This window comes from Oryctolagus cuniculus, chromosome 2 (assembly GCF_051225735.1).
Source record: "Oryctolagus cuniculus isolate XC-2025 breed Fujian yellow rabbit chromosome 2, ASM5122573v1, whole genome shotgun sequence".
NCBI lineage: Eukaryota > Metazoa > Chordata > Mammalia > Lagomorpha > Leporidae > Oryctolagus > Oryctolagus cuniculus.
In genome coordinates, this window is record NC_142868.1 from 144,943,928 (window position 1) to 144,957,382 (window position 13,455).

Sequence of the window (13,455 nt, forward strand, 5' to 3'; positions counted from 1 at the left end):
AAATATGTAAGTGAAAGATGAAAAAAATTTAATAATTTCAGATTTATATAAATGATTCATAGTAATAAGCAGATGAACTAACCAGACAACTCTGTATATTGAGATTATGTTAATATTCTTTTTCTATACATTTTGGGTTTTCCTACAGTAATAGTGGATCACTTTTTTAAGTATTTAATGAATGCATTTTTTCATAGATACAAGTTTAAGAATATGGCAGTTTTTCCCCCATACTGACCTCCCCCCACCACCCAACTTACATTTCACCTCCTTTGACCTCTCCCATCTCCTTCTTCATTATTGTTCATTTTTAGTTTCATTTTATATACAGAGGACCAACTCCATGTTATGCATAGATTTAAACAGTTAGTACCCATGTACACACACAACATATAGAGTCCAGTTTGGGAGCAAAATTTGCAGTCAATTCTCATAGTACAACTCATTAGGGACAGAGGTCCTACATGGGCAGTAGGTGCCCAGTGTCTTCTGTTGTTCCTTTAACAATTAACACTCTTATTTATGATATCAGTGATCACCTGTGGCTCTTTCCATGGGCTGCCAAGGCTATAGAGGCCTTTTGGGACCACAGACTCCATCAGTATTTGGAGATGGCCATAAGCAAAGTGGATGTTCCCTCCTTCCTTCAGAGAAGAGTATAGTGGATCACTTTTAAAACTAATCTTTTTTTTAACTTTTATTTAATGAATATAAATTTCCAAAGTACAGCTTATGGATTACAATGGCTTCCCCCCCCCATAACTTCCCTCCCACCCGCAACCCTCCCCTTTCCCTCTCCCCATCCATTCACATCAAGATTCATTTTCAATTCTCTTTATATACAGAAGATCAGTTTAGTATATATTAAGTAAAGATTTCAACAGTTTGCACCCACATAGAAACACAAAGTGAAAAATACTGCTTGAGTACTCGTTATAGCATTAAATCACAATGTACAGCACACTAAGGACAGAGATCCTACATGAGGAGTAAGTGCACAGTGACTCCTGTTGTTGACTTAACAAATTGGCACTCTTGTTTATGGCATCAGTAATCACCCTAGGCTCTTGTCATGAGCTGCCAAGGCTATGGAAGCCCCCTGAGTTCACCGACTCTGATCATATTTAGACAAGGCCATGGTCAAAGTGGAAGTTCTCTCCTCCCTTCAGAGAAAGGTACCTCCTTCTTTGATGACCTGTTCTTTCCACTGGGATCTCACTCGCAGAGATCTTTCATTTAGGTCATTTTTTTTTTGCCAGAGTGTCTTGGCTTTCCATGCCTGAAATACTCTCATGGGCTAATCTAAAACTTCTACCATTCATTTTTATTTTGTAAACTCAGGATTTCTCAACATCACATTTTGTTTCCATGATTATATCTCCTAAAAATATATATGTAAAATACAATATTTGTACATTACACTTCAATTTAATAGCTCTTCAGAAATGTTCTATAAAATATTTTCTGGTGGAAAAATCAAAAGTGGCTTTCATGCATTTAACATAATGGTATTTCAATGATTATACAGTTGATAGAGTCCAGGAAAGCTTTATTGTAATTATGTTTTTAAAACTCAGATATGTGAAAAAATTAATATTTTTAAATCCATAACTTATATCTAACACGAAATTTTTCTTTTTAAATCTTTTTTCCAATTAAAATATCTATTCACTCCAGACAAGTAATTGACAGATGGAATGAATTTGAAAAAGACAACGTTGCTGGCTCTTTGATGACTAATACTTATAATGCAGAAGGTAATGGTAGTCACGTTATCAAAAGCATTCAAATTTAACCAAAAAATCAAAGCTATTGTTTGTAAGAGCTTTCAATAAATAAAAATAATAAAACCTTAAGAATTTCTAGTTGATGTACAGTAAGACTACTGTTGGTTGATGTAATATAAAATTACCAATGCACTTGATTCTAATGAAGGCTAAAATTTAATAAGCATATAACTAAATACAATAAAGTGCGGTGATACTGTTAAAATATTGATTCTGATTCAGTAGTTCTGGGGTGGGACCCATGATTCTGCTGCCTAACAAGCTTACAGATGATATGTATGCTGCTTGCTTGGAGTCTACATTTTGAGAATACAACTCTGAGGGCCACTGAGAAAAAATGATATGATTCTTGCTCAGTTTACTAGGAAAGAAAAAAATACAAATAGTGAATACTGTAACATAAGACAGGCATATATATACTCCCTTGCAGTGGTACCAAAAAAAGCTATAGCATAACAGTGGAGTCACTGCCAGCCAAGATGTCCAACTTAATAAGCAGCTGGCCTTCAAAGATAAAGAATTCAACATTCAGAAGAAATTTCAGGGGCTAACATTGTGGCACAGTGGGTTAAGCTGCTACTTGTGACACCAGCATCCCATATTGGAATACCAGTTGAAGTCCCAGCTGCTCTGCTTTCCATTCAGCTCCCTGCTAATGCACCTGGAAAAACAGTGGAGGATGGAAAAAGTAAGTGGGCCTCTGCCACCCACATGGAGATCTGGATAGGGTTCCAAACTCCTGGCTTTAGGCTGGCCCAGCCCTGAACATTGCGGCTATTTGGGGAGTGAACCAGATGATAGAAGATCCCTTTATTCTCGCCTCTCCCTCCTCTCTCTTACTCTGCCTTTCAAATGAATAAAATAATTGTTTAAAATTTGTATAAGCAGGGCCAGTGCTGTGGCACAGCAGGTTAAATCCTGGCCTGCAGCACTGGCATCCTATATGGGCACCAGTTCGAGTCCCAGCTGCTCTACTTCCAATCCAGCTCCCTGGTAATGTGCTGGGAAAGCAGCAGAGGATGGCCCAAGTCCTTGGGCCCCTGCAGCCACGTGGGAGACCCAGAAGATCCTGGCTCCTGGCTTCTGATTGGCTCAGCTCTGGCCATTTGGGGAGTGAACCAGCAAATGGAAGACCTTTCTCTCTCTGCCTCTCCTCTCTTTGTGTAACTCTGACTTTCAAATAAATAAATCTTTAAAAAAATTGTTTAAGCAACTGTGGAGAAAGCAAGCACAAATAATATATGAAAGTACTTTAAAAAATTAAGTAAGTTTATTTTGGTACAAAAAGAAAAACTGAAATTCATGCATAGTTTTTTCATGATACACATTTTCTATGAACCCTTGTCAATATTCATGCAGATTACTGGCCATGAAGGGACAAAAGTAATTAACCCTTGAATGTTTTATATACCCTTTTCACTGTCCTCTACAGCTGAATCTAGCTTGGCTCACTCATTCTTTTAGCTTTCCTTCTAGGAATGGGCTAACACTGCTCAACAGTTGTCTCAAAATATCTAAGACTGCATGATTTATTAAGAAAAGAAGTTTGATTTACAGTTCACAAAGCTCAAGGTCCAAGATTAGGCAACTGCATCTGGTGAGGACCTCCTGCTGCATCATAGTATTGCACAAAAGAAGAGTGGCAAGTAGGCACACATGGAAGAGACAGAACACAGGGCAGCCCCCCTTAATAACAACCTACTCTTGTAATAACTAATCCAGTTAATTAATCCAGTAAAATTTTTCTTTGCTGGATTTTGTCATTTTGTCAGTGATAACCATTGTTCTGAACTAGGAAATTACAGCTTTATATGTTTCCTGAAGTCAGTGATACTAAAGCATCAAGAAGTAGTGGAGGCAGGATTCCAAGATGACAGATTAGGGAAAAACACACTGTGCTAGGCTAAGAATAAACAGTAAAAATAAATAGATAGATAGATAAATAAATAAATGTGTAGTAAATATATTCTCAGGGGAGAATTGGAGAGAAAACTGAACTGGAAATTGTACAAGAGGAAGAGGAATACCATGGACATGTGCAGAGGGTGCAGATGTGCAACATGAACACAAATGATTGCAGCAGCCAAGAGTCAGAGGAGGCAGTAGTTGCAATGGAGGTGAGACTGGACTACAGCAACCGGTGGTGACACAGCTGGAGGGACTGGGTAGAATGAGTCTGGACTGAAGCCCTGGGGGCTAGTAGTTGCTAGCAGTTGCCTGTGGACCCAGAGGAAGTAGAGGGGGCAAATTTATCTTGCCTCAACTTTCTCACAACAGCACTTGCTGCCTGGCTGAGAAAGGGCAGGAGCCATTTTCAGTTTGGGCGGCAGCTATGGAAGCCTCAGTGTGAACACACAGCAACTGGCTGAGACAGGACACCCTCTTGGCAATACTGATGACAGTAGCAGGGAGCAGCATTCAGCCAGTGTACACGCGTGATCCAGAAATTCTAGCAGAGGGAACAATCTGCATTCCCCACTGATTCTAAGCATGGCTAAGAGGTGGCTCGGCAACCACATAGACAGTGAGGAGCCAGCAGCCTCCTAGGATCAAGACGCATAGGCAGAGCTGTCTCAGGGAACATCTGCTTCTCTGTTGACTGGACAGGCTGGCAGGGCAGAAAAATCCCCAGACACAGCAACTGTGGGAGCTTGTGTGCTGAGATCATGGGGACTCGGTGGTTACATAAGAAGGTGCAGGATGTAGCAAGGTATTAGGATCTATCACACCCAACTTGAATGATACCCTGCATAATCAACATCACCCGCAAGAACTGATCAGATGTCCAAGGCCACACCAACCATAATCTCTTGGTAGTCACCAAATGTGCAGACATTCCATTAGGCCATAGAGGCATAGTTTAAAGATGAAAGCTATGAAAGGAAACAAAAATCAACTCCACAAATGCCTTTAAACAAGTAAGACACCATGACTCCCCTCAAAGGAACACAACAACATTGCAATATTAGAATGTGAAGATGAATGCTCGCTTCGGCAGCAAATATACTAAAATTGGAACGATCAAAGAAGATTAGTATGGTCCCTGCACAAGGATGACACTCAAATTTGTGAAGCGTTCGATATTTTTACACATTGTAATCAAACTCACCACAGTGAAACATAAAGAAAAGATTCTAAAATGTGCAAGAGAGAAACGTCAGATTACTCTCAGAGGATCTCCAATTAGACACACAGCAGACTTCTCATCAAACACTACAGGCTAGGAGGGAATGGCGAGACATAGCCCAGGTACTAAGAGAGAAAAACTGCCAGCCCAGAATATTATATCCTGCAAAGCTCTCATTTGTGAATGAAGGTGAAATAAAGACCTTTCACAGCAAACAGAAATTCAAAGAATTTGTCACCACTCATCCAGCCCTGCAAAATATGCTTAAAGATGTGCTACACACAGAAACACAGCCATCAATATGAAAGAAGGTAAAGGAAGGAAACCTCACAGCAAAAGATCACAGGAAGTTCAAAGCATATACTAGAAAATATCTTTGGGAAAATGGCAGGGCAAAGTTACTACTTATCAATAGTCACATTGAACGTTAATGGCCTCAACTCTCCAGTTAAAAGGCACAGACTGGCTGATCGGGTTAAGGAACAAAACCCATTATTTGCTGCTTACAAGAAACACATCTTTCCAACAAAGATGCATGCAAACTGAAAGTGAAAGGCTGGAAAAAGATATACCATGCCAACAGAAATGAAGAAAGAGCGGGCATAGCCATCTTAATATCAGACAAAATACACTTTAACATAAAAAATGTTAAGAGAGAAAAGAGGAGCACTATATAATGATTAAGGGTTCAATTCAACAGGAAGATGTAACCATTATAAATGTATATGCACCTAATTACAGTACAATGGTTTATTTAAAAGATATGTTAAGGACTTAAAGGCAGACTAAGACTCCAATACAATAGTACTGGGGGACTTCAATAATCCACTCTCAGAAATAGACTGATCAACCGGACAGAAGATCAACAAGGAAACAGCACATTTAATCAACACCATAGCCCAAATGGATCTAACAGGTATCTGCAGAAGCTTTCATCCTACACTTAAATAATTTACATGCTTCTCAGCAGTACATGGAACCTACTCTAGGATTGACCACATACTAGGCCATAAAGCAAGTCTCAGCAAATTCAAAAGAATTAGAATCATACCATCAGCTTCTTGTACCATAGGGGAATGAAGTTGGAAATTAGTAACTCAGGAATCCCTAGAACATATGCAAACACATGGAGACTGAACAACATGCTCCTGAATGAACATTGGGTCATAGAAGAAATCAAAAACTTTCTGGGAGTAAATGAGAATAACAGCACAACGTATCAAAACTTATGGGATACAGCAAAGGCAGTGTTAAGAGGAAAGTTTATATCAATAGGTGCCTAAATCAAGAAGTTGAAAGGGCACCAAATAAATGGACTTTCAATGCATCTCAAGGATCTAGAAAGACTGCAGCAAACCAGACCCAAATCTAATAGAAGAGAAATAATTAAAATCAGAGATGAAATAAATAGCATTGAATCAAAAAAAATTACAAAAAATCACCCAAACGATGAACTGGTTTTTTGAAAAAATAAACAAAATTGACACCCATTGGCCCAACAGCTAAAAAAAGAAAACTCCCAGATCAGTAAAATCAGAGATTAAAAAGGAAACATAACAACAGACACCACAGAAATAAAAAGAATCATCAGAAATTACTACAAGGACTTATATGCCAGCAAACAGGGAAATCTATCAGAAATGGATAGATTCCTGGACACAAACAACCTACCTAAATTGAACCAGGAAGACATAGAAAACCTAAACAGACCCATAACTGAGACAGAAATTGAAACAGTAATAAAGGCCCTCCCAACAAAGAAAAGCCCAGGACCAGATGGATTCACTGCTGAATTCTATGAGACATTTAAAGAGAACTAACTCCAATTCTTCTCAAACTATTCAGAACAATCGAAAGAGAGGGAATCCTTCCAAATTCTTTCTATGAATCCAGCATCATGTTAATTCCTAAGCTGGAAAAGGATGCAGCATTGAAAGTAAATTACAGACCAAATTCCCTGATGAACATAGATGCAAAAATCCTCAATAAAACTCTGGCCAATAGAATGCAACAACACATCAGAAAAATCACCCAGCCAGACCAAGTGGGATTTATCCCTGGTATGCAGGGATGGTTCAATGTTCGCAAAACAATCATTGTGTTACACCACATTAACAGACTGCAGAAGAAAAACCATATGATTCTCTCAATAGACACAGAGAAAGCATTTGATAAAATACAACATCCTTTTATGATGAAAACCCTAAGCAAACTGGGTACAGAAGGAACATTCCTCAATACAATCAAAGCAATCTATGAAAAACCCATGGCCAGCATCCTATTGAATGGGGAAAAGTTGGAAGCATTCCCACTGAGATCTGGTACCAGACAGGGATGCCCACTCTCACCACTGCTATTCAATATAGTTCTGGAGGTTCTAGCCAGAGCTATTAGGCAAGAAAAAGAAATTAAAGGGATACAAATTGGGAAGGAAGAACTCAAACTATCCCTCTTTGCAGATGACATGATTCTTTACTTAGGGGATCCAAAGAACTCTACTAAGAGACTATTGGAACTTATAGAAGAGTTTGAAAAAGTAGCAGGATATAAAATCAATGCACAAAAATCAACAGCCTTTCTAAACACAGGCAGTTCCACGGCAGAGAAAGAACTGCTAAGATCAATCCCATTCACAATAGCCACAAAAAAATCAAATACTGATAGAATAAAAAAGGGAGAGAATGATCCAACATGGGAAGCGAGATACACAGCAGACACATAGAATGGCAGATGTCCTAAACAGCACTCTGGCCTCAGAATCAGCCCTTAAGGCATGTGGATCCGGCTGAAAAGCCCATGAGAGTATTTCAGGCATGGAAAGCCAAGACACTGTGGGAAAAAAAAAACCTAAATGAAAGATCTCTGCGAGTGAGATCCCAGTGGAAAGAACAGATCATCAAAGAAGGAGGTACCTTTCTCTGAAGGCAGGAGAGAACTTCCACTTTGACCATGGCCTTGTCTAAATATGATCAGAGTCGGTGAACTCAGGGGGCTTCCATAGCCTTGGCAACTCATGACAAGAGCCTAGGGTGATTACTGATGCCATAAACAAGAGTGTCAATTTGTTTAAGTCAACAACAGGAGTGTCTGTGCACTTACTCCTCATGTAGGATCTCTGTCCTTAGTGTGCTGTACATTGAGATTTAATGCTATAACGAGTACTCAAACAGTATTTTTCACTTTATGTTTCTATGTGGCTGCAAACTGTTGAAATCTTTAGTTAATATATGCTAAACTGATCTTCTGTATATAAAGAGAATTGAAAATGAATCTTGATGTGAATGGAAGGGGAGAGGGAGAGGGAGAGGGAAAGGGAAGGGTTGCGTGTGGGAGGGACATTATGGGGGGGGAGCCATTGTAATCCATAAGCAGTACTTTGGAAATTTATATTCATTAAATAAAAGTTAAAAAAATAAAGTTAACTGAAAAGTGATCCCTGTTAAATATAAGAGTGGGAATAAGAGAGGGAGGAGATGTACAATTGGGACATGCTCAAGCTGACTTAACCCAAGTGGTTGAGTTAGAAATGTGCCAGGGGGTTCCAATACAATCCCATCAAGGTGGCATGTACCAATGCCATCTCACTAGTCCAAGTGATCAATTTCAGGTCAAAATAGATCATAATGATAGGTCTAAGAACCAAAGGGGTCACATAAACAAGACTAGTGTCTGCTAATACTAACTGATAGAATAACAAAGTGAGAGAACAATCCAACATGGGAAGTGGGATACATAGCAGACTCATAGAATGGCAGATGTCCTAAATAGCACTCTGGCCACAGAATCAGCCCTTAAGGCATTCGGATCTGGCTGAAGAGCCGAGAGAGTATTTTAGGCACGGAAAGCCAAGACACTCTGGCAAAAAAAAAAAAAAAAGCCATCAAAGAAGGAGATACCTTTCTCTGAAGGGAGGAGAGAACTTCCACTTTGACTATGATCCTGTCTGAATAAGATCAAAGTTGGCGAGCTCAGGAAGCTTCTATGGTTTTGGCAACTCATGACTAGAACCTGGGGAGATTGCTGACGCCTTAAACAAGAGTGTCAAATTGTTTAGTCAACAACAGGAGTCACTGTGCACTTACTCCTCATGTAGGATCTCTGTCCTTAATGTGTAGTTCAATGTGAATTAATGCTATGACTAGTGCTCAAACAGTATTTTGCACTTTGTGTCTGTGTGGGGGCAAACTGATGAAATCTTTACTTAATATATACTAAATTGATCTTCTGTCTATAAAGATAATTGAAAATGAATCTTGATGTGAATGGAATGGGAGACGGAGCAGGAGATGGGAGGGGTTCGGGTGGGAGGAAAGTTATGGGGAGGAAAAAGCCATTGCAATCCATAAGCTGTACTTTGGAAATTTATATCTACTAAATAAAAGTTATAAAAAAACATGTGAAGATAAAAGACTGAGGAAATACCAGAAACATAATTCAGAAAATTATCTCAGGATTATCTAACAATAATCAGAAACAAATCCATAATGAAAGAAAACCATACATAAGATGAATGAAAATTTTTCCATAAAAGGAACATTCTTCAACACAACACAATCAAGGTAACTCATGACAAACCTACAGGCAGCATCCTATTGAATGGGGGGAAAGCTGGAAGCATTCCTCCTAATATCCAGAACCAGACAAGATACTGACTCTCATTATTGCTATTTAATAGAGTCCTGGATGTTTTAGCCAGAGCCATTATGCAAAAAAAAAAAAAGAAATCAAAGGGATACAAATTACAAATTGGAAACGAGGAAATCAAATTCTTCCTATTTGCAGATGACATAATCCTGTATATAGGGGATCCCAAACGCTCCACTAAGTAACTATTGGAACTCATGAAAGAGTTTGATAAAGTGGCAGGATATAAAATCAACACAGAAAAATCAATAGCCTTTTTATACACACACAATGTCATGGCTGAGAAAGAACTTTTAACATCAGTCCCATTCACAACAGCTCCAAAAAGAATCAAATACCTTGGAATAAATTTCACCAAGGATGTCAAAGATCTCTACAATTAAAATTATGAAACACTAAAGAAAGAAATAGAAGATATTAACAAACAGAAAAATCTTCCATATTCACGGATTGGAAGAATCAACATCATCAAAATGTCCATACGTCCATACTATCAAAAGCAATTTACAGATTCAGTGTGATCCCAATCAAAATACCAATGACATTATTTGCAGATCTAGAAAAGATGATGCTAAAATTCATATGGAAATAGAAAAGATCCCAAATAGCTATCTTGTACAACAAAAACAAAGCTGAAAGCATCACAGTACCTGATTTCAAGACATATTACAGGGCAGTTATAATCAAAACAGCCTGGCATTGCACAAAAACAAATGGATAGACAAATGGAACAGAATAGAAATGCCAGAAATCAATCTATGCTTCTACAACCAACTTATCTTTGATAAAGGAGTTAAAATCAATCCCTAGAATAAGAACAGTCTCTTCAACAAGTGGTGCTGGGAAAACGAGATCTCCACATGCAGAAGTATGAAACTAGATTCCTATCTTACACCTTATACAGAAATCCACTCAAAATGAATCAAAGACCTAAATCTATGACCCAATACCATCAAATCATTAGAAAACATAGGGGAAACTCTGCAAAACATTGGCATAGGCAAAGACTTCTTGGAAAAGACCCCAGAGGCACAGGCAATCAAAGCCAAAATTTAAAAACTGGAATTACATCAAGCTGAAAAGCTTCTTCACTGCAAAAGAAACTATCAGCAAAATTAAGAGGCAACTGACAGAATGGGAGAAAATGTTCACAAACTGCAACTGTTAAAAGATTAATATCCAGAATCTATAAAGAGCTCAAAAACTTAACAAACAACACAACAAACAATCCAGTTAAGAAACGGGCAGTTAGTTGTCGCCAATCAGGGAGAACATATGACTGAGCACCAAAGGGGAAACTTGTTGAAGTGAAATGGACACTATGAGAAACAGTGACTTGATCAGCTCTTGTCCTGAGGGTTGATGTACAATGTAATACTTTATCCATTTCAGTATTTTTTTGTTCTAGTACCATTGGTTGAATTCTGTAATTAACACACAATTACTCTTATGTGTTTAAATTTTAACTGAAAAGTGATCCCTGTTAGGAATTTGGAAAACATTATGCTGAGTGAAATAAGCCAATCCCAAAGGGACAAATACCACATGTTCTCCTTGATAGGTGACAACTAACTGAGCACCAAAAAGGAAACCTGTTAAAGTGAAATGGACACTATGAGAAACGATGACTTGATCAGCCCTCGCCCTGACTGTTGATGAACAACTTAATATGTTATCCCTCTTAGTATTTTTTTTGTTTGTTCTACTTAATACTTTTGGTTGAATACTGTAATCAATACACAATTCTTCTTAAGTGCTGAAACTTAACTGAAAACTGATCACTGTTAAATATAAGAGTGGGAATAAGAGAGGGAAGAGATGTGCAATTCGGGCCATGCTCAAGCTGACTTACCTCAAATGGTAGAGTTAGAAACATACCAGGGGATTCCAATTCAATCCCATCAAGGTGGCATGTACCAATGCCATCTCACCAGTCCCAGTGATCAATTTCTGTTCACAATTGATCATACTAATAGGACAAAGAACCAAAGGGATCACATAAACAAGAATAGTGCCTGCAAATACTAGCTGATAGAATAAAAAAGGGAGAGAACGATCCAACATGGGAAGTGAGATACACAGCAGACCCATAGAATGGCAGATGTCCTAAACAGAACTCTGGCCTCAGAATCAGCCCTTAAGGCATGTGGATCCGGCTGAAAAGCCCATGAGAGTATTTCAGGCATGGAAAGCCAAGACACTGTGGGAAAAAAAAAAAAAACCTAAATGAAAGATCTCTGTGAATGAGATCCCAGTGGAAATAATGGGTCATCAAAGAAGGTACCTTTCTCTGAAGGGAGGAGAGAACTTCCACTTTGACCATGGCCTTGTCTAAATATGATCAGAGTCGGTGAACTCAGGGGGCTTCCATAGCCTTGGCAGCTCATGACAAGAGCCTAGGGTGATTACTGATGCCATAAACAAGAGTGTCAATTTGTTAAGTCAACAACAGGAGTCACTGTGCACTTACTCCTCATGTAGGATCTCTGTCCTTAGTGTGCTGTACATTGAGATTTAATGCTATAACGAGTACTCAAACAGTATTTTTCACTTTATGTTTCTGTGTGGGAGCAAACTGTTGAAATCTTTACTTAATGTATGCTAAACTGATCTTCTGTATATAAAGAGAATTGAAAATGAATCTTGATGTGAATGGAAGGGGAGAGGGAGTGGGAAAGGGGAGGGTTGCGGGTGGGAGGGACGTTATGTGGGGGAAGTCATTGTAATCCATAAGCTGTACTTTGGAAATTTATATTCATTAAATAAAAGTTAGAAAGAAAAATGAAACGGGCAAAGGATGAACATTTTTCAAGAGAGGAAATTCAAATGGCCAACAGACACTTGAAAAAAATGATCAGGATCACCAGCCATCAGGGAAATGAAAATCAAAACCATAATGAGGTTTCACTCACTCCAGTTAGAATAGCTCTAATACATAAATCAACAAACAAATGCGGGCGAGGATGTGAGGAAAAAGGTACCCTTGCCCACTGTTGGTAGGAATGTAAACTGGTGAAGCCACTGTAGAAGACACCTAGAGACACCTTAGAAATCTGAATATAGACCTACCATATGATCCAGCCCTCCCTCTCCTGGGAATTTAAGCAAAAAATTAAATCAGCATATGAAAGAGTTCTCTGCACCTCCATGTTCACTGTAGCACAATTCACTATAGCTAAGATATATAATCAACCCAGAGGTCTATCAACTGTTGTCTAAATAAAGAAATAGTGGAGTATATATACACTATGGAGTACTATTCAGGTATAAAAAGAAATGAAATGCTGGGGCTGGTGCTGTGGTGCCGCGGGTTAATGCCCTGGCCTAAAGCACCAGCATCCCATATGGGTGCTGGTTCAAGACCCGGCTGCTCCACTTCTGATCCAGCTTTCTGCTATGGCCTGGGAAAGCAGTAGAAGATGGCCCAAGTCCTTGGGCCCCTGCAACTGCATGGGAGACCTGGAAGAAGCTCTTGGCTCCTGGCTCCTGGCTTTGGATTGGTGTAGCTGCGGCCTAGGCAGCCAACTGGGGAGTGAACCATCGGATCGAAAACCTCTGTCTCTGCTCTCTCTCATTGCCTCTCCTCTCTCTTTGTAATTCGGACTTTCAAATAAATAAATCTTTTTAAAAAAATCATCATAGTGGGCCAGTGCCGTGGCTCACTAGGCTAATCCTCCACCTGTGGCGCCGGCACTCTGGGTTCTAGTGCCGGTTGGGGTACCAGTTCTGTCTTGATTGCTCCTCTTCTAGTCCAGCTCTCTGCTGTGGCCCGGGAAGGTGGTGGAGGATGGCCCAAGTGCTTGGGCCCTGCACCCGCATGGGAGACCAGGAGGAAGCTCCTGGCTCCTGGCTTTGGATCAGTGTAGTGCGCTGACCGTAGCAGCCATTTGGGGGGTG

General features: G+C 39.4%; 1 non-coding gene across 1 annotated transcript; it reads left to right on the forward strand.

Moving 5' to 3' along the window:
• Nucleotides 1–4,769: 4,769 nt before the first annotated feature.
• Nucleotides 4,770–4,875, forward strand: LOC127490406 (U6 spliceosomal RNA). Its single transcript, XR_007918368.2, has one exon. It is a non-coding gene; the product is annotated as a U6 spliceosomal RNA (small nuclear RNA).
• Nucleotides 4,876–13,455: the final 8,580 nt, after the last annotated feature.